The following is a 22775-nucleotide window of genomic DNA, read 5'->3' on the forward strand; positions in this document are numbered from 1 at the left end:
GGACTTTTCAGTGAAATCCAGCGCATCAAACACACACGCAAAACTCCGCTGCTACCCCTGATAAACAAACTATATCCATTGTTTCCATAAGGCGGACTTTCTTCTCTTTACATCCAAAACCACACTTCTTCATTCATGCCATTGTTGAGTTTTGAAATTAAACAAAGCTGTGTCGCGTGATATGATGTTTTCCCGCTGAATGACAGGTGGTTGGGGTTTTCCAGGGGAAGTGCCCATAATAAGAAGTGATACGTATAGAAACCCCTGAAACACTGGACCCGTAATCAAAAAAAAAACTTTCCGAAACTTGTATAAACCCTGGCGAAGTGCATTCGGCACAGAAATACTCTGTAACACGCCCAACTGCTTTTTTGACACTTTAGCATGAGGAAACCACTCTATAAATGTGTTAATAATTCAGAATGCATGAAATATCATTGAACCACCCCTTTAAGATTTGCGCAAAACTTTAGCGTCATTTTCAAATTGTCAACAAAAAAGTATTGCAAAATAACCACTGATGTTATGCGACTAAAATGCAATTTTGAGGTCTAGCGAGAAGTCATTCCAAAACAAACATGGCGACGAGTGGGTTTGACTTCATATGGATGACCTCATTTTGATGTCATGCACTTGACGGTTCTTGTGACGCCACATGAAGTCGACCACACCTCTTCTGTCTGGTCCTCTTATCAAACATACTGCACCATTTTTAAAGAATGATTATGTAAATTTTACGCACGTCAGTTGACCAGTAAACACAAAAAAGTATCCAATGCAGTTTAGCAATATATTTCTTTTTTAATTGCCTGAAAAACCACCTCACCTCACAAAAATGTTTTTGCGATATATGCAAGGTTTTGGGAAATTGCTGTTTTTCAATTCGCCATTTTAATTTGCGCAATAATGGAAACGCAACTAATGATGGAGACGTTTGTTAGATTTCTAGGTCTCTTTTTTCTTTTTATCAAGAGAAATGTTTTTCTCTTCATTAAATCTTATTGATGTCTAGGAGAAATAAAGAGATATTAAAGAGATCTCATTGATAATTTTTTTGGTAGTTGTGTCTTCTGAAACAAGCATCTCTAAATTTTTATTCATTATTGTTAACACCTAAGAATCTGTCCCCAAACGCCATCAGAATGTGCTGGACTGGGATCAGGTGAGAGTGAGGCAAGATTAAGGTAAGATTAAAGTGAGATGTGAGGGTCAACGGTCAGCAGCAAACACAATTACCTCTAAGCACTTTAACATCTTAGATAATACGCAGCGCAAGAGGATCCACTGCATAAAATAGCTGCCAGAGAAAAAGTCAAGAGAGACAGTGCTACAATGTAACACACACACACACACACACACACACACACACACACACACACACACACACACACACACACACACACACACACACACACACACACACACACACACACATTTACTTATATGTTTAAATGAGGGGAATCCATAGACTACTATTGTTTTTATAGAGCACTAGTTATAAATACTATAACCTAACCCTAAAAGAAAACTTTTTACAATTCAAACAACTTTTATTCACTATAGGGGTTTTCACACTGCGCTTAACCCTGGGTTATCTTCATTCTAAACCCCGCTTTTAACCCTGGGTTAAGGAGCGTTTCACACCTGTAATTTGAAAGCGGTGTTAGCACCGCTTTTTACCCAGGGTTATGAAACCCTGCTCTGGAGCAGGGTTAGCACCGCATTTGTGGTGTTAACCCCGCATTGTGGTGCCAAACGCATGCAGTGTGAAACGAAGCAGGGTTAGAATGACGTGCGTGAAGTTGGCCCCCCACCCAACGCAAAACGTCGGCAAAATATGCTCAATCGTTTGTGATCCGTTTGTGCTGGTTTGTGCTGCAAAAATTTTCGTTTGTGCTGCTTTGGTTTTTTAGATATTAAAAGAACATTTATAGGTCATACTGAGGTCACGTAGCCCCCAACATGCACCAAATTTACCCAAAATAGCCTTAAACGTTTGTGCTTCATTTGTGCTGGGTTGTGCAGGTAAAATTTTCGTTTGTGCTGCTTCGGTTTTTATAATATTTGACATTGAAATAAGGCGATGACGTCACTCAGCCCCCCCACATGCTTCAAGTTCACCCAAAGTATTCTTGTTTGATTGTGCTTCGTTTGTGCTGGTTTGTGCAGGTAAAAATTTCGTTTGTGCAGTTTTCGTTTTTTAGATATTAAAAGAACATTTATAGGTCATACAGAGGTCACTCAGCCCCCCACATGCTCAAAATTAACCCAAAATAGTCTTAAACGTTTGTGCTTCGTTTGTGCTGGTTTGCGCAGGTGAAAATTTCGTTTGTGCAGTTTTCATTTTTTAGATATTAAAAGAGCATTTATTGGTCATACAGAGGTCATTCAGCCCCCCACATGCTCAAAATTCACCCAAAATAGTCTTAAACGTTTGTGCTTCGTTTGTGCTGGTTTGTGCTGGTTTGTGCAGGTAAAATTTTCGTTTGTGCTGCTTCGGTTTTTATAATATTTGACATTGAATTATGGTGATGACGTCACTCAGCCCCCCACATGCTCAAAATTCACCCAAAATAGTCTTAAACGTTTGTACTTCGTTTGTGCTGGTTTGTGCAGGTAAAATTTTCGTTTGTGCTGCTTCGGTTTTTATAATATTTAACATTGAATTATGGTGATGACGTCACTCAGCCCATCTCATGCTTTAAGTTCACACAAAAACTATTCTTGTTCGATTGTGCTACGTTTGTGCTGCTCTTTACAATATTAAAATATTAGAAATTAAATTGTAGGCGATAACCAGAAATCAGATAAATAGTATTTTAAGCCTTCAGAAAAGGTTAAAGTCTTTCTCTGTCCATCTTTATACTTGTGTGAACATTGTTAAGCAAAAAAAATGAAATAACATCAGACTCCAATATGTTTTTATTGAAATTAACAATACCATAATTCAAATGTCAAATATTATAAAAACCGAAGCAGCACAAACGAGGTTTTTACCTGCACAAACCTGCACAAACCAGCACGGGCGTAGCACAGTCGAGGGAGAGTGGTTTTTGGGTGAACTTGAAGCATGCGGGAGGCTGAGTGACGTCATGACCATAATTCAATGTCAAATATTATAAGAACCGAGGCAGCACAAACGATTTTTTTGCCTGCATAAACCAGCACAAACGAAGTACAATCGAAAAAGAATAGTTTTTGGGTGAACTTGAAGCATGCGGGAGGCTGAGTGACGTCATCACCATAATTCAATGTCAAATATTATAAAAACCGAAGCAGCACAAACGAATTTTTTACCTGCACAAACCAGCACAAACGAAGTACAATCGAAAAAGAATAGTTTCTGTGTGAACCCGAAGCTTGCGGGAGGCTGAGCGACGTCATCACCACAATTCAATGTGAAATACCAAAAAAACCGAAGCAGCACAAACGAAACTCCTACCTGCACAAACCAGCACAAACGCAGCACAACCGAAAAAGAATAGTTTTTGGGTGAACTTGAAGCATGAGATGGGCTGAGTGACGTCATCACCATAATTCAATGTCAAATATTATAAAAACCGAAGCGGCACAAACGAAAATTTTACCTGCACAAACCAGCACAAACGAAGCACAAACATTTAAGACTATTTCGGGTTGGTTTTGGGCATGTGGGGGGCTGAGTGGCCTCTGTGTGACCTATGGATGTTCTTTTAATATCTAAAAAACGAAAACTGCACAAACGAAATTTTTACCTGCACAAACCAGCACAAACGAAGCACAATCAAACAAGAATACTTTGGGTGAACTTGAAGCATGTGGGGGGGCTGAGTGACGTCATCGCTTTATTTCAATGTCAAATATTATAAAAACCGAAGCAGCACAAACGAAAATTTTACCTGCACAAACCAGCACAAACGAAGCACAAACGTTTAAGACTATTTTGGGTAAATTTGGAGCATGTTGGGGGCTACCTGACCTCAGTATGACCTATAAATGTTCTTTTAATATCTAAAAAACCAAAGCAGCACAAACAAAATTTTTTGCGGCACAAACCAGCACAAACGGAGCACAAACGATTGAGCATATTTTGCCGACGTTTTGCGTTGGGTGGGGGGCCAACTTCACGCACGTGTTAGAATGTTATGACCCTAATTAAACACAGCTGAAGTAGCTGATCAAGGCTTGATAATTACAGACAGGTGTGTTGAAACTGGGTTGGAGACTCCTGACCCAGGGTTTAGGAATGCACAGTGTGAAACGTCAAATTATGAATACCCAGGGTTATCTCTTAACCCCTGGTTAAGTTTGAACAGTGTGAAACATGAAAAAAATAACCCAGGATTCCGTTAACCCTGGGTTTAGAATAACCCTGGGTTAACAATTTCAGGTGTGAAAAGCCCTTATACAAATTTGTTCCCAAAAATGGATTGTTATTTTTGAATAAAAGTTTTCATGTTGTGAAAATAATACAGTGTTCAATTGTAGGTTGTTAGTAACACAATGGAAGCAATTTCTTATTTATATTAAACAAAAAAAATGGATTGTTAAAAAGAATATTGTGTTTTAATATTGTGCTGAGATATTGTCTATAAAACATAACAAACTGAATCCGTGCCTTTTATTACAGTCATGAAGCATGATCTGCTACTTGGTAGTTAATGGCTAGAGGTATTACGGAGAAAAATCTAGCAATTCTAGAAAGCAAAAATCTGTGTATTGCACAATTCATTGTTTATTTTTAATCCATTTCCCAAAAGAGACTGTAAATTTAAAATGCATGCATCTGCTAAAGGTTCATTTTGTCAACTTTTACGAGTATCTACACTACAGTATAGATAGCTTTGAACTTAATTGACAATTTATTTGACTAAAAAGACACAAAACACTTAATTTATGGCGTTTCCCGGAGAGAGCGGATGGAGCATTGAACCCAAATCAAAATAAAAATAAATACGTGCTCGCTGAAAATAAATCCAAAGGAATTTTCACAACTACTGCCATCTTCCAAATGCCCCCCAACCCTTTCTCTCTCTCACCCTCCCTCTCTGCCTGTGGAGAGCTCGGAGAGATGGGCACGGTTGCTAGGTGACCGGTTGTGGTTGCCATGGCAACTTTAAGTGGAACAGCTGGTCCAATCAGCATAAATTGCGGGCAAGCAAAGGCAGAGCCAGAGAGATACTGGGGTGGGGGGGTGCTGAAGCATGCAGGATAGTGAGAGGGATGAGAGAGGAGAAGAAGAAAAAAGGAAAGGCGGGAAGAGGATGTGAGATAGAGAAAAAGAACCAGAAGACGAATGAAAAGCCAACTTGGAAAAGCGGATAAGTGAGTGGAAAAGAGGATGTGAGGAGAACAGCATGAAATTTAGGAAAGGATAGAGGAAGTCAAACTTCATCTCTGTACCAAACCCTATTAATCCACTTTTAATAAAAACGGTAACATAAACTTTAAGATTTAATAAACCAATCGCACAGATCCATTTTGTTCTATTGTAAGCAGAATTACAATCAGAATTCCTTTACAGAATGTCTTGATTGTCAGCACATAAACAATATAAATATAAAGAAGAGTTCACTGCATCAACATCAAAGTGCAACAATAAAAAAGTAGAAGATAAAGTGTGTTTATATATCAGGAGCTCAGATGCAAAAGCCTCTAAAAGCCACCTCGGTCCAAAAATGTAACAATATTAGCAGAACGCTCATGACATGTACATTCAAATCCACTTAATCCCAGCCTCGGGTCATTCAGAAATACCAGGTTCTTGGCCGAATCCATTAAAGGGGACATTTCACAAGACTTTTTAAAAATGTTAAATAAATCTTTGTTGTCCTAAGACTGCGTGTGTGAAGTTCTAGCTCAAGATATCATATCGATAATTTATTATATTGCAAAATTGACACTTTGTAGGTGTGAGCAAAAATGTGCCGTTTTTGGGAGTGTCCTGTAAAATGCAAATGAGTGCACTAAATGGCAGTGCCGTGGTTGGATAGTGCAGATTAAGGGGTGGTATTTTCCCCTTCTGACATCACAGGGGGAGTCAATTACAATTACCTATTTTTCACATGCTTGCAGAGAATGGTTTACCAAAACTAAGTTACTGGGTTGTTCTTTTTCACATTTTCTAGGTTGATAGAAGCACTGGGGGCCCAATTATAGCACTTAAATATGAAAAAAGTCAATTTTTTCATGATATGTCCCCTTTAAGAGTCTAATAAAAAAGCTCATTTTCAGACGCACTTGTAGGATTTTGCATCTGGGCTCTTCATATCTGACACCAGACTTTAAAGATATAAAGTCCTTTCTTGTCTATTTAAACAAACAGTACTGTGCACAAGTCTTAGGCCACCACCACCAGACTTATTGTTTTAGAAGTTTTAATGTCCATCCATTTATTTCAATCTATTTTATTAAGATACAGACAGGAATATATGTAAAAAAAAAATCAGGACTAATGTCTTCTTTTATGCAATGTCGGTGTTTAGTGTGACCTCTCTTGGCACCAAACACATCTTGAGCGTTTTTGAGCAGAATGAAGTAAAAAGACTAATTTCTTTAAAATTAGGATTTAATTTTATTTAGGTTTAAGAGATCCTACAGTTTCCTGCTATTGCTCAAGTGGCAGGGGAGTTACCCTAAAAACTTGACACAACAGTTTACTTTTTTTTTTTTTACAGTTTTTAATACTACATACACATTCCCTGTATTTTCTGGTTGTATTCTATTAAAGAGACTGAGAAACAATTATATATGAACACTATAACATTGCAAAAACAACAAATCTAATTCTGGCATGGTGGCCTAAGGCTTTTGCACAGTACTGTGTCACTATAACAAGATATAGTAACAATTTTGTTAATGTTAATGTTAGTTAATTCCAATACAGTTATTCATGTTAGTTCATGGTGCTAATGTTAACAAAAACATATATTAGTAAATGGTGAAAAATAACATGAACTAAGATTTAAAAATGCTGTAGACGTATTGTTAATTTTTAGTTCATGTTGTATTACTAATGTTAACAAATACAACCTTATTGTAAAGTGTTACTGAAGATATATTTAAAAAATAGCAACAAAATTAAACTTCTTTAAAGTCCCTGTAAAGTCAGATATTAAATGTGTTTTTGAGTTTGTGACAAATCACAGAAAAATGTATTATTAACCACACACCCAAATCAGAATGATGGAAAAAATGCAAAGTAACTAAAATAAGTTATCAAAATCTTGAAAAAATTGGCATCATTTTCTGCTCTCAAATAATGGGGGTGTGTCTGATGTCTGAGCTGAAACCACGCCCACTTGCTGGAAAAATGCCATCTCTCTCAACTTTCAAAAACTGTTGCAACCTGAATGGATACTCTTGATTGTGTTAAGGGCAGGGCCATGTGCGTTTTGCCAATTGCCAATTGTTATTACATATTCTGGTCTTCATAAAATTTCATTATTGTCAAATGCACAAATCCCTGTACAATTAAATTCTTACCTGAATGCCATCAAAATAAGCTTTCAAGTAAACTAAATGACAGGAAACATAAATTACAAGTATACAAAAGAGTGCAGCAAAACAGTACTGCAAATTTTTAGTACAGTAACCAGAATTTAGCATCCTGGAATGCATACTGATCTCTCGACTTCCTTATTAGTACAAAACTTTTCAAAAGTGATAAAATACAGCATGAGCATATGTCATTATATTTTGACATTTTAGTTGTCTTTAACAGATACCAAAAAATGTTCAAATTATGCACAAATTATGGTATCTCTTACGATCGAGAAATGCATTTTCAAGTTAACAAAAGATAAAACAAGCTCCATATAAAATCCATTGCAAATACACTAAAATTCCAGCGTGCTAGAGTACAAATAGTATGTGTTCATGTCCATAAGAACAATTACACAAAAAAATCACTGGAGTGTGTTTCCCTTCTCTCTTTGTATCTATACTGTGCATCTAAGGAGTTATATGTTATTCCTATTTTACAGAAGCAAAAGCAGTAAAAATTTCTACACGTTATAAAATTATGAGAAAAAAGTCACCATATAAACCTATGAACCTGCAGTTGAATGCTAAGGGGCAACTTAAATGATGTTAGATTAAAAACAGAAGAGCGGCAGCTAGAGGAGATCATGAGTCGGTGATGATGAGTTTTGAGTGATGAAAACCTTGCAGGCGCTATGTGTTTGGACCCCGGGCGAAATCATGAAACCTCACTGCATACGGTCAGTCTCATTTGGAACATGCTGGCCTCGATCGGAAAAAAGGCTCAGAATACTTCTCTCAAAAATTTGACCATACAAACCGGTTCGTTTAAGAATATATCATCGAGCATGTCAGACTGAATGATATTAGTCCTTCTTAGTTGACCATATCAGCACATCTTGGGCAATCAAGGTTTCCACGGAGACAAACCAGCAGCTCTCCATGACAACAGAGTTGGATAATGGGTGCAGCCATTAGATTGGCATAGTATGACAGGGAGTTGGAGGCAATATGAACTGTTTTAAGTTTACATGACTCTTTAGCCAAGACTTTAATAGGCCTAAAGTGGAAGAATGGCCTCTTAAACACTACAACTAGGATTCTCTCCAAAACTAACAAAGACCCTAATGCCATAAGGCCATAGCCAAAACCACCCCCTAACGTCTTCCTCTGTTACATCTCCTCTGGGCTCGAACCCCCACCCACCCTCCCGACCTTCTGACTGAGATCCTGCCAGTGAGATGGCCTGCATTGTGTTTGGTTACTGAAGCACACGCAGGAGCAGTTTATAGCACAATAAAACAGCACAACAGCACTCACAGGCTTTAATTGGATATAATGGGCATAAATAATTCTGATCATTTTACACCACCTTCTCGCAGATACAGAAGGAAAAAGTGGAAATTATTTATCAGCCTGTTTTGCCAATTACCAAGACACCACACGTTTGCAAACATATACAGTACAATAACACACGCAATAACCAAAAAATATTTCCATCCATTGTTGGCAGTAAATGTGCTTCTTACAATTTCTTGTTAGAACAGTGAGTGAGAAAAAAGCAAGAATGGGAATATTTGAGAACAAAGGAGAAAGACAAGAAGTGAAAAAGAGAAGAGAGGTGCATACCACTGGAGATTTTAAGCACAATGAGTGCTGTGCTTTTGCAGAGCCACACGTGCCCCACCGTCACCACAAACAGCATTTCACACAGAGTCCTGCAGTGCGGACCAAAGAGCACCATCAAACACAAATCCTCCTATAAATAGCCTGTTTAATACCAGGACACATGTAGTTATTTTCTCAAGGGTCATGTTCTGAGAAATGTATTTATCATAAACCAAAGAGGACATAGTGTTCCTCAAGATTGGGCAATATGCAGTAAACATCACTAAAGACAACATAAAATAATGTATTTACAGCTTTACGTATAAATACATGTTTTGACATTTAAAGGGGGCATGTAAGGATGTTTACATTTACATTTATGCATTCGACAGATGCTTTTATCGAAAGCAGTTAACTCTACCTCATATGCTCAAAAAAATCATGGGATTTTTCAACCCAGCGTTGGGTCAAAAAGGGACAAATCAGCCTGTGGGCTCGACCTTTTTTTGACCCAAAGCTGCATTGCATATGTGTCAAGAGATCCTCCTAAAGTTGCACATCAGTATACTATGCTAGGTTGATTCAACCTATTGTTGGGTCAAATATAAACATTTTCTCAGTTAACTTAACCCAGTGCTTCTCAAATAGTGGGGCGGGACCCCCAGGGGGGGCTTGAAGCGACACCAGGGGGGTCGCGCGAGACCCCGGGGAAAAAACTTTTTCAGGAAGTGATTTTTTTGCACCGTCACTTAAAGACATTGCACCCCAATCACGTTGATAAGCCACGTGTGTTTATTATTATTAATTATTGATTATATTTCATTTCATTTTTCAGTATCAAATGGTCAAAAAATATTATACTTTAAATAAGGATTGATTTTTTTATTTCAGGCAATTGATGCATTTTAAGTCTTTTCTGTTAAAGACTAAAAAACAATCCTAATAAATGTATTCTTTGTTGTAAGTTGATCGATATTTCTTTTTTGTGTTTTCTAAATGTTAATAAGGATACAATGTTTTGCAGATGTGTAATTTTATAGACAAATTATACTATTTACAGTCGCGGCGGAGAGTTGGGGGGCGCGAAATGTTTACCTCTTCCTAGGGGGGCGTGACAGAAAATAATTGAGAAGCACTGACTTAACCCAGCAACTGGCTCTGTCCTTTTCTGACCGAACGCTTGGTTGAAATCTAATCTTTCATTTTTAAGTGTATATTATCAGTATGTGTGATCCTGGGATCACAGTTTTCAATTCTCTACCAAGTGAGTTACAGTATCCTAGGATGTTGTTTGTATGTTTGAAAAAAAAAAATCTCATAGCATGAATGAATGTCCAGTTTTCCAATTCAGGTGTCACCTTCATATTTGGGCCAATTGGAGCACACAAAATCTGGTTCAGATTAATGCTTTATGTTCAGATTTGTCTAATGAAACAATCATATCATACACTTTGCCTTTATAAGACTAGCATTGTGACAGGACGTACTGAATTGAATGAAGTACATTCTTGATCGTTAAAACGGTATGTTCCATATTGTATGTATGCGTACAATGCATTCGGTCTTGCTTTCATAGTCATGCGAGACATAGTTTAATCATCTATGACATAGTAACAACAACAACAGAGACATTAATTTACTCAAGTATTATTAAAACAGTACAATTTAACCTCAACAAATAAATGTTGATGATTATCAGTCATGTGACCTTTTACGACATTCGTCCTTACTGCCGCCATCTTGAGTACCTACCGAGTACCAGTAGCTATTGACGAGTATTGACTAGCTTGCTACGATTAACAGATTTCTTATCTTTTAGTGTCTATGATTCTTACAGATACGGGATATGGCTACGAAAGACAACATTTCGCATCTCGACTGTCATGAAAAAAAACGCTACTTTAAAAAAATATCTTGGTTGGGTTTTGATGCCTACTCAATCCCTGATGCGTTCTTCCAGCCGCTGTCCGCTGCTACTGAACTACAACTATTTTTACAACACTAAGAAGGCACGACACAACATAAAACTTTGCTCGAAGTATCACCTGGATCTCTACACATGAACGCGAGCATTGAGAACATTGTTTGCGTACACAGAGATTACTAAAAAAAAAGTTTTCAACAACTGACTTTGGCTGTTTTGGTGTCCGCCAGCCATCCTTGCCAGACACAAAGAATCGATTCCCAAATGCGAATGAATGAATCTCATATGAGGCTCCTTTTCAACTAGAAGGTCACTATTATTTTTCACTTGCGACAAAACAACGAATTATCCGTGCATATGAAACTATGCTTTAGGAGCTATCCATCTTTACTCTCCTCCCTCCTTACGTCGCATTCGGAGATTGATACATCCAGACCGGCAAGATGGCGGCAAGCGGACACCAAATCAACCAAAGTCAGCTGTACAAAACCTTCGTTTTAGTAAACTCTGTGTACACAAACAATGTTCTCAATGCTTGAGTTCACGTGTAGAGACACATGTGATACTTCGAACAAAGTATCATGTTGTGTCGAGCCTTCTTAGTGTTGTAAAAATAGCAATTTTGATGCTCACAACATGTTGAAGGCATAGCTTTTAGTTCTTTTGTGACCACTTCAGGTACTCAAAATGGTGGAAGACAAGTTTGAAATGGGAGTGACGTCATCTGATATTCATGAATGGACAGTTTCAGCAGTAACAACAAAAACAAACAGCTTTTGTGGCCCAAACGTAACTTCTGTAGACGTTCACAAAGATCAACAACAGATTCCTTCTAGAGTACAACGAAAATGAACAAGTAAATTACTTTAGTTCAAATCACAGCTAGAAGTGTATCAACTTTAGTGAGCTAACGTTACTTTGTAAAATAAATTTATACGTTAGCTACAAATCTTTGAATTTTTGCCTGGCTGCCGAGCCTGCCTGTGATCCATGCTTGCCATCTCCCCGAAACATTTTTATTTTCAACAAGGTATTTGTTCCAGAGGTCAGTTTAGCCAGTAGCCAGACCGATAAACTAACTAGCCAGGCGCATAACCGTGACAACGCATGTGTGTCTGATGAAACCGTCTATAACATACAATAACATACTTTTTAAATTTTAGTGGCTCCGAAGGCTCTGTGGTCTTCCGATGCACACGAGAAAACTGTGGTATTCTTCGTGGTATTCATACTGTTTTTTGTATATATATATAGTATGATGGTCAATTTCAGATGTGGGGTTGAATTCAGAGTGCAAAATTAACCATCATATTTAAATACACAGAACCTTTCCTGCATGTAAAATGATTGCTTAAATAAGACTATAGGGTTCTTAATTCCGCTGTGAAAAAAAAAACAGCTGACACTTTATAGGTGAGTTTATAGGTAACCTGCTGTTAAAGATGCATTCACCGGTCATTTATATACATCACAAAGAGCGTGCGGCATTAACATATATATCCATTGTGTATTGAGAACACCATGTTTAACAATGACAGTGCTCTGAATGGGAAGAAGAAAATCATTCTCTATCTCACCCTTCCCTCTTCCTCTACCAGGTGAAAAGAAGCAGCTCTGTTACTCACTGTACATAATTGCCCTTTTATTGTCACATCAGATTCATATCTGCCCTCCGTTATGCGCCTAGCTAGACACAGCGCGTGGAGAGGGCCGATAAATACTGGAGAGACAGTCAATGAAGCCAATAAAATCACTAAGACCAATCACGTCCAATAAAGACAACCCCTCTTAATGTGCTTAGAGTGTCCGACTCCGTCCCACCGTCTCCCTACCAATGCCCTGAGCTATAAAGTGGACAGCAGTCCAGTGATGTGGCAGGCCGGCCCATCTTACACGCGATACAGGCGGTGGCCTGAAAATCCCAGAAATGGTGAGTACTGCCCGATGGTCCGTGGCCAACGACACTCGGGACACTTTGTGGAGCAGTCACTGTTTAAGCCTTTCCAATTTAATGCGAAAGAGAACACATGCGTTGTGTGAAAGTTGTGTGTGCACGCACATCCCAGGCACTTTTGTTGTGCATAAATGTCAAGTGGATGCTTAGTGTTTTTATGCGAAATGTAAGTTACACAATCACAGATGCCGTAAAAGATGTATATTATACTGTATTATGCTTTTCATCTCCAATTGATCAGTCAGTCATCTTTGTGATGTGTTCAAAAATATCTGTCAACCCTATAGGACCTGATCTGGAAAAACAGAACATGGCAAAACCTGGTCGGTTTTTATCCCCTAAGGCTTCCCCTCCCCCCTTTACGTTCTTCATCCTTTCTCTCCAAGACCTTGGGAATGAGAGAGATGACACCATTGCAAACCAAAATCCTGCAACATTTTTCCTACAAATGTATGAGGAGCTTCAGCTGGGACTTTTACCTGACAGATAATGAGTGTTATGAGATCATCAGATCCTCAATTCGGTACCAGAAGAGATTACGACAGAATGATATAAAATAATAATCATGAATGCATTTGTTAGAGACATGGTACATGAACTCTCTCACCGCTTTCTTTCCTTCTGTTTGAGGAGCTATGAATTATGAATATTAAGAATGGAGGTGACCTTTGCATCATTCTAGTAATTTAGGATGGACTACGGTGACTATAAATTAATGACTGCCAACTACAACCTATTCAGGCCAGACAGTAAATGATGTTTCAATGACCACTGCAGTCAAATCTGGTTGAACTTTAAAGACTACTAATCCTTATAAGTTTAAAAATATTTTAGGTTTAAATAATTACATAAATTCATACAATGAACACATGGCTTATATAACACAACTACATTAGGCATATGCACATTCACTGTAATGCTCATGGTAGTATTTTTATCCTTGCTACATTCACCATAGGGTGGTTATAGGATGGATACCATACAGTGGGATTAGAGACAACAGAGCAGAGGCGAAGCTAAAAGAGATGCATGTTAAACCCTGCACAACGGCATCCATCATAGAAACACAGCAAAGCCAAGCAGCATTGATGGCAGCTAAAAATGCATGTGCATATGTGTATGTGTGCATATAAATATATATTTTCAATAATTTGAAAAGAAATTTGCTTATAGAAATAATACTTCAAATAAATAATATTTGGCTATTTTCTTATTAAAAATATAACATGCTTTGCATATGTTCTATATTGTACTGTTACTTCAGGCTGTTGGTTACATAGTTACAATTAGACCTAAAACCCAGCCATGGCTTTATGAGGGAAGTCAAGAAAAAGAGGGAAAAGGGGAAAAAAAAGAGTTAAGTACAGGGGAATTATTTCAGCCATCTTTGGACATCGCAGTCTATGAGCTAATGGCTGTGACAACCGGCAACTGTAAAGAGGACAGCATTCTATTTGTGTAAAACTGGGAATGCACAGTGTTAACCAAAAAGCCATCACTGATTTATTCAATAGTCATGTAACTTCCTGATGGGCATGAGGGCTTTTCAAATTAGCATAGTGGCTATCAATATATTGTGGCAATGGCAAGGTGGGATGTGCAGAAATAAGCACATTAAATAGCAGGAGTTACAGTGTACAGGCATGAATACACATCCATTTTAGAAGACTCAGACATTTTTGTGTAAACACATAATTATACACGGTGAGGATTTTGACCACCACCCTCAGCCTCAACACAACCATCTGCATGCTTGTTAAAACATCATCCTGCAGGATATATCAGAGATTCGGATGGATGAGTTTGGTGCGCTCAAGGTGCAGCGGATAGCAGCTAAATCAGGCAAAGACTGTCATACCGTCCCAGCCGTGGTGCAAACGGATCAATCGCTGCTGATGTTGACATTTATTAGCTGGAGTGAAGTCCCTGCATTGATATCGACACCCGGAGTACCTCGAGAGGCAAAGTGTCGATAATTCTGAGGAGCATTATGACCGAATGCATACAACACACTGAATCACGTTTCATGTGTATTTTATATATTTTCATAGCACATAGCTTTTGAGTCTCACGCTCATGCTGTTGGCTATAAAAAAAAAAGGAAATCCTTTAAGAGATGCAGCCAGCTAGAATGTATTCGTGTGTCATATTCTATGGCATGTAGTCCGCTCAGGTCAGAGACATGTTACCACAAAAGAGCCAAAGAGGAAGAAGGGAAGGAAATGGTCCTCGATTATGTTTTTGGTTTTTACAGAGATGAGAAAATGTAACTGCCTTTGTGACTGTTGTATCTTTTGTGATGCTAAAGCTGGAAGGTCACACAAAAAAGTGTATTGTAGTAAAACATTTATTTTGCTTAAACTGAGGAAGATTATTTGCAGCTTGAGGCTCAGTATTTTTTTATTAATGTGTGTGTGTGTGTGTGTGTGTGTGTGTGTGTGTGTGTGTGTGTGTGTGTGTGTGTGTGTGTGTGTGTGTGTGTGTGTGTGTGTGTGTGTGTGTGTGTGTGTGTGTGTGTGTGTGTGTGTGTGTGTGTGTGTGTGTGAGTGTGTAACAAGGTGACTGCCTTATTATCAGCTAAAGAAAAAATGTTAACAAATATAGAAATAAAGAATTAAGTAAACCAAAGGCAGAAGAGATCTAGCACGAGCATGTCAACAATGAGGTTTTGAAACTAGCGCTTGAAATAATAAAACGGGAAAAAAACGAATTCGTTGCATGTACTCATTGATTTTTATATCGGCTATTTGTGTTTTTTTATGATTGGATTTTTAATGCTAAACATTTTCATGGAAAAATGTTTTCGTTTTACAGAGAATCATCATAATATTTTCCAGAATTTTAACGATGTAATGATCTGACATGACCATTAACGGATAACAACAATAGACACTTTTCATCTGGGAAAATTTGTCAAATCTTGTGCAAACGAATTTTTTTACGTTTTCGATGCAACATAAGCTATATATTTAAGTAGGCTATTAAAAATGTAGCATATCTTTGTATACATTTACATTATTATTTACGCGCTATTTCTGACTCTTTTCATAATAAAAAACCTCCACACCTGAATTGAGTACAGTAGTGTAGTGTATGATGTGTGTGCGCTATATGATTATCATTTGGAAAGTGCAGGCCCCACTTGCATTGAAATCATTGGCCACCATCTTGATTGTGGAGGACAGCTTATGAGGCCCCGCAGATTGTTCAGGCTTGACAATGGATTCTTTTGTGAGGGTGTTTCTCTTTATTTCTTCAGACAATACTTGAGGGTCCTTCTGCTTCTGCTCTCAGGAAATGTTTGCAAAGTTACACCTTACCATACCTCTCTAAACAAGTAGGCATTAAACCTTTTTCCTTTCGCAAAATAACCACTAAAAGAGAGGATTTATGACTTTACCGTAATCGTAAGGCAGTGATTTAAAATCTAACCAATGGACTTCCTACAGGTATGTCATTTTAAACGGCCGAGAATCATCTCTGATAATTAATCTGGGAATGCGATATTTTCCTTAAACACCCATACACGTGCGTAACATACATGCGCATAAGCAAGAAAAGCAAAGTATGGAGATCAATTGTGTGTTTACGTTAGAATTGACGGACACGCAGGCGTCGTGTTTAGCGCGTTTCCCAGGCGCACCGGTCCGGAGAAATGACCTTTCCGTCCTCTGCTTGAATAGCAGCATAAGTAAAGCACCCAGCTGTGCCTGTCTAAGCCTTCAACGTCAATTCAAAAATCGGAATGATTTCTCTGGGAAAACTCATCAAAATTTGAAAATGCCTTATATAAAGCAAAAACGATATTAAATAATAATAATAATAAATTCGAGAAGTTCCGTGTTGTTGTTTTTACAATTCCACGAGAGAGAACACAAAAGTCGAAAAGCGTAGAAAGATAAAAACGACGCACATTGTATTACCTCTTGTTCGTCTTCGTTAATTTCTAATTTCTAAAAAAGTAAAAAAAAATTCCGACTACAAAATAAATATAATAATAATGAAATTAATAATAAAAGATTATAAACTTTTAAAGTGACACATAAATTGTAATATTTATTATTTTGTCTACAAATAGCCTATTAAAGTAACGGTAGTATTTTGGTCAATTAGGCTATTAAATATCTACAACAATGGTAAGTTAGTTTTGCCATAAAATAATTATTTCTCTAAGAGGCTGATGGTGAAAGTATATAAGTATATAATAAAATAGTATATAAGAGGTTATAAACTTTCACTTTGCATTGACCATTCTCTCTTATTGTTTAGGTTCCTTTTTTGTGCTCCCACAAGCTCCACCACAGTAGGCCAAATCAATCATATCAACAATTCCTGTACTGCTCGCTACCAAGATGACGAATGCTTTAATCACGTGGACAAAATAGGCAAATAGCAACCACAACTGACGTGCAATATTTGTACACACACAACGCGTTATATGGCTATAGGCTTGTTCACCTTTATTACCCTAATGAAACTAACGCGTGTGACGTCTTTTTTCTTAAATCGTTTGAGTATGGGCCTTTCAAAACAACAAAACACTTTAACACGTTGTTCGTAACACCAACACTGAAGGGCATTTTTCTCGCTGGAACCCAGAGTTCAGTGCCCGGGCCGCGCAGCGCTGAGGCCCGCTCCCTAGCCCTTTGTTGAGCCTATTGTACTGAGTGTGTGTTGGGATTGGGGGCGTAATGAGAGGGCTGCCCCCCCCCACCCGATGGGGTGGATTTTCTATCCAAAGACCGTTAGACAGCGCCTGAATGAATTGGGACTGAATGTCATTGTAATGCAACTGAACGGCTCCTCCTTCACGCAGTTTAAGACGAGGAGGCCGCTCGGCCGAAGAGAAATTACCTACTGACGGAGTTCTGCGCGCAGTTTCTGTCTTTTCTCTTCCTTTAGTCCTCCTCTCATCATCAGCTATGGACGGGTGGGCATCGTTATCCTCTGGAGCCAGGAAGGCCTTCAGAGTCAGGATTTGCGTGGGAAAAAAATCTGAAACGAGAAAAGATGCAGAATAGGGCGTTTAAAATAGCCTAACCCAAATTTTTCGATTGAAGGAAATGCGTCTTGCTTTTAAAGCCTATATCACAACTGGACCGCATTTCTGTGCAGGAATCTTTGTTTTCGTTTAGATTTGGCCTGTGTTTTGTGTAGCACGTGTGTATTGTGGTAAGCTAATGCAAAAACCGGAGCTTTGTCTTGAGTAAAAAGCATCCTTGTGGAGTATTTTTTTTTTCGAATATATCTTAAAAACCTTGCTTAGGATCTTAAAAGTTATATGCAACATTTTTCTATTGTGCGTTTATTTATTTTTGCATTTATGAAAATGACATTTGGTAACAATAATTTAGTGCCAATGTCAATGAGGTCAAAGACGCTTCAAAGATGCTGTAAATTGCGTTACAAAGACAAACAGTAATAATAAATAAATAAAGACAACGAAACTCGTGTAATGTTTACAAAAAATATTGAGGATTTTTTTATTTTTCACAAGACAATTAAAAATAATTCATTAAAAAATATAAATCTTTAACCAACCAAATAACACGAATAGAAATATGCTCGTAATCTTTTAGGATATACACTGTCTCTTTAATGCAGTATTCAATGTCTTGCTGAGATAGGAGCAAATGGAGAGGTAAAAATGAGCTATACATATAATAATACAAGTCAAAATATAAATGTATGAAATAGTATATAATAGCTCAAATAAGTTTAAAAATATTAAATCCTTCATATGAGAACAAGGGGAACCTTTATGCCTAAAAATATCAACAATTCTACCATTAGGCATACTTTTTTATTAAAAATCCTCATAACTTAAAATAATAGAATCAGATAAAATATTAAAAAACAAATAAAGATTTTTAGCAGGATAGTACACATAAATAAACACAACAGCTGACGGAAATGTACAACGAAAACGCAGACATAAAACATCTGCACTCGAAAACTACATCTGCGCCAACAGGGAAAAGGTCCACTTCCCATGGTGCAACCAAATAAATGATTTCTGAGTGAACATAAGTTAAACAAAACGCTTAAAGCTTTAATGCAGGAAAAAACGCAACAAATTCGGATACTACATCTTGTTAAAAAAATGTAGTTGTCAAACGAATGCATTTGCACCCACTTGGCACTCAAAATATTGTACATCCCTTATGATTTCTACTCGCCATGCACAGAAAGGCACATCTCTGAAACATCACACCGAAAACACCACACTGCATCCCAATTTTTTTTTCCTCTAAATAACCCCTTGATTATGTGCACAAGTATGCACTTCATACAGTTGAGGACAGTCCAACTGTTTCACATTAAATATTTCCGTTAAAAATATGAATGAAAGCACGTTTGCAGGGTCAAAGCAATAAAACTGCCCATAATGCACGTCCTGCTCTTCTTTGCAGAATGTCAGTCGCGCGCTATTTCAAGGACATCTCGTTGATGAGGCTTTGGCTAATGGGAAAGAACTTGGGCCCGGGCCATGACGTCATTATGTCCCAATGTAATCCGCTTGCGTTGAGCCCAATCAGCAGAAGGCTGCGCGTGTCTGGGACGGGAAGAGAGGACCTCTAATCCGCGAGACTGGATCAGAGAGGCTGAAAAAACACACAGGGCAGGACCGAAAAACCGCTGCCCGAAGACGATCGAGATTAAAAGGGATAGGTCGGGGAGAACCGGCTCCAGTGCTTGCCATGCTCGTCTGGGGATGAATTTTACCGAGGGATGCAGTGTGTTTTGAATGGAGGGAAAAAGCAAGTCATCGTCAAGAACAGACTTCCAGCGTCATAGCTTCCGCAAAGTCATTGGACAGAACAGAAACCGAAAAGAGCACACGAATAATAGGGATTTCATTGAAATGCACGTTTTGCTTTGATGTATTTCTTCGTTTTGTTAACGTTTCTTCGCAATACGACCGAACGAAACGAGGAACGCTATTGTGCATCGGCGTTAAACCGCGAAGGAGGGCGTATTTGCATAGAGAAGAGGAGATGCAGCAGCTCAGCTGTGGAAACATCAGGAAAGTGCGTTTTTATTTAAGCACGCACGTACCGCAAGGTTTTTGTCCTCAATTTGCGATGTGACACAGTAGTGTTTCTCACGTGATGGCTCAATTGCTCATTTCTTCAAATACATAAAGAACAAAGGGACAAGAGCTCCTACTTAAACACCGAATGAAGAAACCCATGGACACAAAGCAAATATGTATTTTCTCGTTTTTTTACCCAAGAGGAAAACGGTATTGAGCGCATGTGTAAACGCTATCTATCGATTGACTTATTTTTCCATTGTGTGAGCTTAGGCATGGTGCACGTCATTAATCTCTCTTCAAACTGCAGTAAAGAGAGTGCGGTAACAACCTTATCACACATGGACCACATCACTAAAGTGCTGGACGGAACGATGTTCAGTGGGTCGTCTAGTGCAAATTAAGCATGGTGTGTGCTATGTCGTTTATTAGAGTGTTGGTTGATCTAAAAATGTGTTTTAAATGGACATTATTTGAGCGGAGAGTTACGTATAAGTAAGCAGTTTTAAGTAAAAGTGTGCGTTTTATTTTCAAATAAAACGCTTCTTCGCAAGTTCGTGTCTTAGTGTGCATGTCAGGGCGCGAAATTTGAGTGTCATACTGGGCTCGAGTAACGGGGCTTTGCTCGTGACTGCCATGCGCGCGTTTTAGAGTTCTTACTCTGCGTGTTCACAGCGGACCTTGATTTAATGTCCATACAATTAAGGCACGCGGTGAATGCCAAGAGAAGAATCTCTCAAGCATCGAGAATTCGCGGGGATAAGCTAATCGATGATAAGACATTAAATGGCTGTGAGAGCCATACGAAGTTAGGTCTAGAACTAAAAGACATTTTAACTGAATTAATGTTATATCAAAGTCTTACTTTATGCATTATCATAGTCAATTATTTCATATGACGACGTTATATTTCATTTTTATTTAGACTGCACTTCAAAGTGTTGATTGATTGAATTCCCAGTAACAAATAGCCTAAATAGATGTTTAGGGCCTCCTCGCGGCCGTGGACATTATTTGGATACACAAGAACAAGTAAATTAAATTTGATGATAGACATGATAACGTTGTTAAATCGTTTTGTATTTACTGTAGTCATCGGCTTCACGTTTTATGTGTTATAATGAAATCTCTTTGCGGAACAGGTGACTGTCACTTAGCGTCGATAGTTTAATTCTGCCGACGATGATGTTTGACAATAAAAGAAAACGCAAACCGTGGATAAAGTGGATGATTTTTATACTCTTCATCCAACCGGATTCGCTCAAGCTGCAAAGTGTCGTGAATTTACCTATAGATTTTGCTGTATGAGTGCGCCATCTACTGGGTTTAGCAACGTATCTTACAAATAAACACAATCGAGCTGATCGACACAATTTTAATTTTAAATGCTACGTTTTTTTCATAAACCGCATAAAGAGCAGATAAAGTTATTAGCTGTTTTTAATACACAATTCTTTCTAAACAGTGATACGAAATCTAACATATGTCGGTGTGCATATGATTTGTACAAATGCTTCGAGAAGAAGGCCTGTTAAAGATATTTTACATTATTGACGTATTTTAAGCTGTCCTTTCGCCTGAGTACAATTACATTTGTAATTTATTCTCAACGCAACTCACATTTGGGGCGCTGCAGGTAATTTATTAACAATTTTAGGTTTTTTTGGCCTTACCTTTCAAAAAGCCTTTCTTGCATAAATGCAAGAAAACAAACACCTTTGTCCATACAGCATTTGATCAGCGCAGTCAATGATAAATTAAAATAATTGAATTTAAACGGCTTCATCTGTTAAATCAAGATGTGAATTTACAAATATTTTTTTAAATAATTAAAATAGCACAAACACAGATTCATAAGGTAAAACCATTAGTATTTTTAATAATTGTTCACCTAAAAGTGAATTTATTTAATTAAACTTAATATCACTATTTTCTTTAAATTAGTTCGCATTGTAGTGTCAAATATTTCTGCACATCAAGAATTGCTGTAATGTTTGATGATTTAACTCAGTTAACATGGCTAGGAGGACATTATTGCCGAGTATGGTCCAAGATATGCATGGCATAACTTACCAAAATTAGATTACATTTGTGTACATTTCACTTAAATCTCTCGATCGTCGGAAATCTATTTACACCATTGATTATGTAGAGAGGTAAGTAGCAGCTTTATGCAAAACAAGATGTAGTGTGTTCATGGTTTTGATTTATTGTGGTGCATGTCAATAAATAAATATGCAATAATCACTTTTTGTTTGATTGCCTCTTTCTTAAAAGCTTCTCTACATTATTAGTGCATTATTGCTGTTTTAAAATACATATCATGCATGGGGCAGGTGTTTAGAATGATGCGTATTCAATACGCAGTCTATATAAATCTGCTATAAGGCTGGAAAGTGTACATTCCATAATTTTTTTTCCTATTGTGGTAAACAAGACTAAGATTGCAAGATTGTTGCAGACAATTATATAAACAAAAAAAAAAGGTGTGAAGTAGGCCTACAGTTAGTCAATTATGCGCCATCTTCTACAATCTCTCCTTTCTCTCCGACACATACAGTAAGGGCTAGCCTGCACTGCACAATGTTGTGCAGCATTGCTGTCAGTTGTGCCCAAACCACTGCTTTACTGCGCATTACCCAAAACTTCTGCCAACACGGTGTACTTGGTTATACCTTGTAAATGGCTGTCAATGATCTGTCAGGGCCTCAGTAACCGCAGTCTCTACACTGACTCTCCGTGCACTTTGACCCAGACAATGAAGAAAATGACGCGGTCAGCTGGAAAAAAAA

At 37.9% G+C, this 22775-nt stretch overlaps 1 long non-coding RNA gene across 4 annotated transcripts in view; it reads right to left on the minus strand.

The window, feature by feature from the left end:
• LOC129431523 (uncharacterized) overlaps positions 1-22775 on the minus strand; it is a 93395-nt gene that overhangs the window by 42878 nt on the left and 27742 nt on the right. For 3 of the 4 annotated variants that reach the window (XR_008639862.2, XR_008639865.2, XR_008639861.2), the window contains 2 exons: positions 22659-22763; positions 17802-17942 (listed from right to left, as the gene is read on the minus strand). This is a non-coding gene — a long non-coding RNA (uncharacterized lncRNA). The remainder of the gene's footprint in view (positions 1-17801; positions 17943-22658; positions 22764-22775) is intronic. The other variant, XR_008639864.2, reaches the window with a different exon arrangement.

This window comes from Misgurnus anguillicaudatus, chromosome 13 (genome assembly GCF_027580225.2).
Source record: "Misgurnus anguillicaudatus chromosome 13, ASM2758022v2, whole genome shotgun sequence".
Taxonomy (NCBI): Eukaryota; Metazoa; Chordata; class Actinopteri; order Cypriniformes; family Cobitidae; genus Misgurnus; species Misgurnus anguillicaudatus.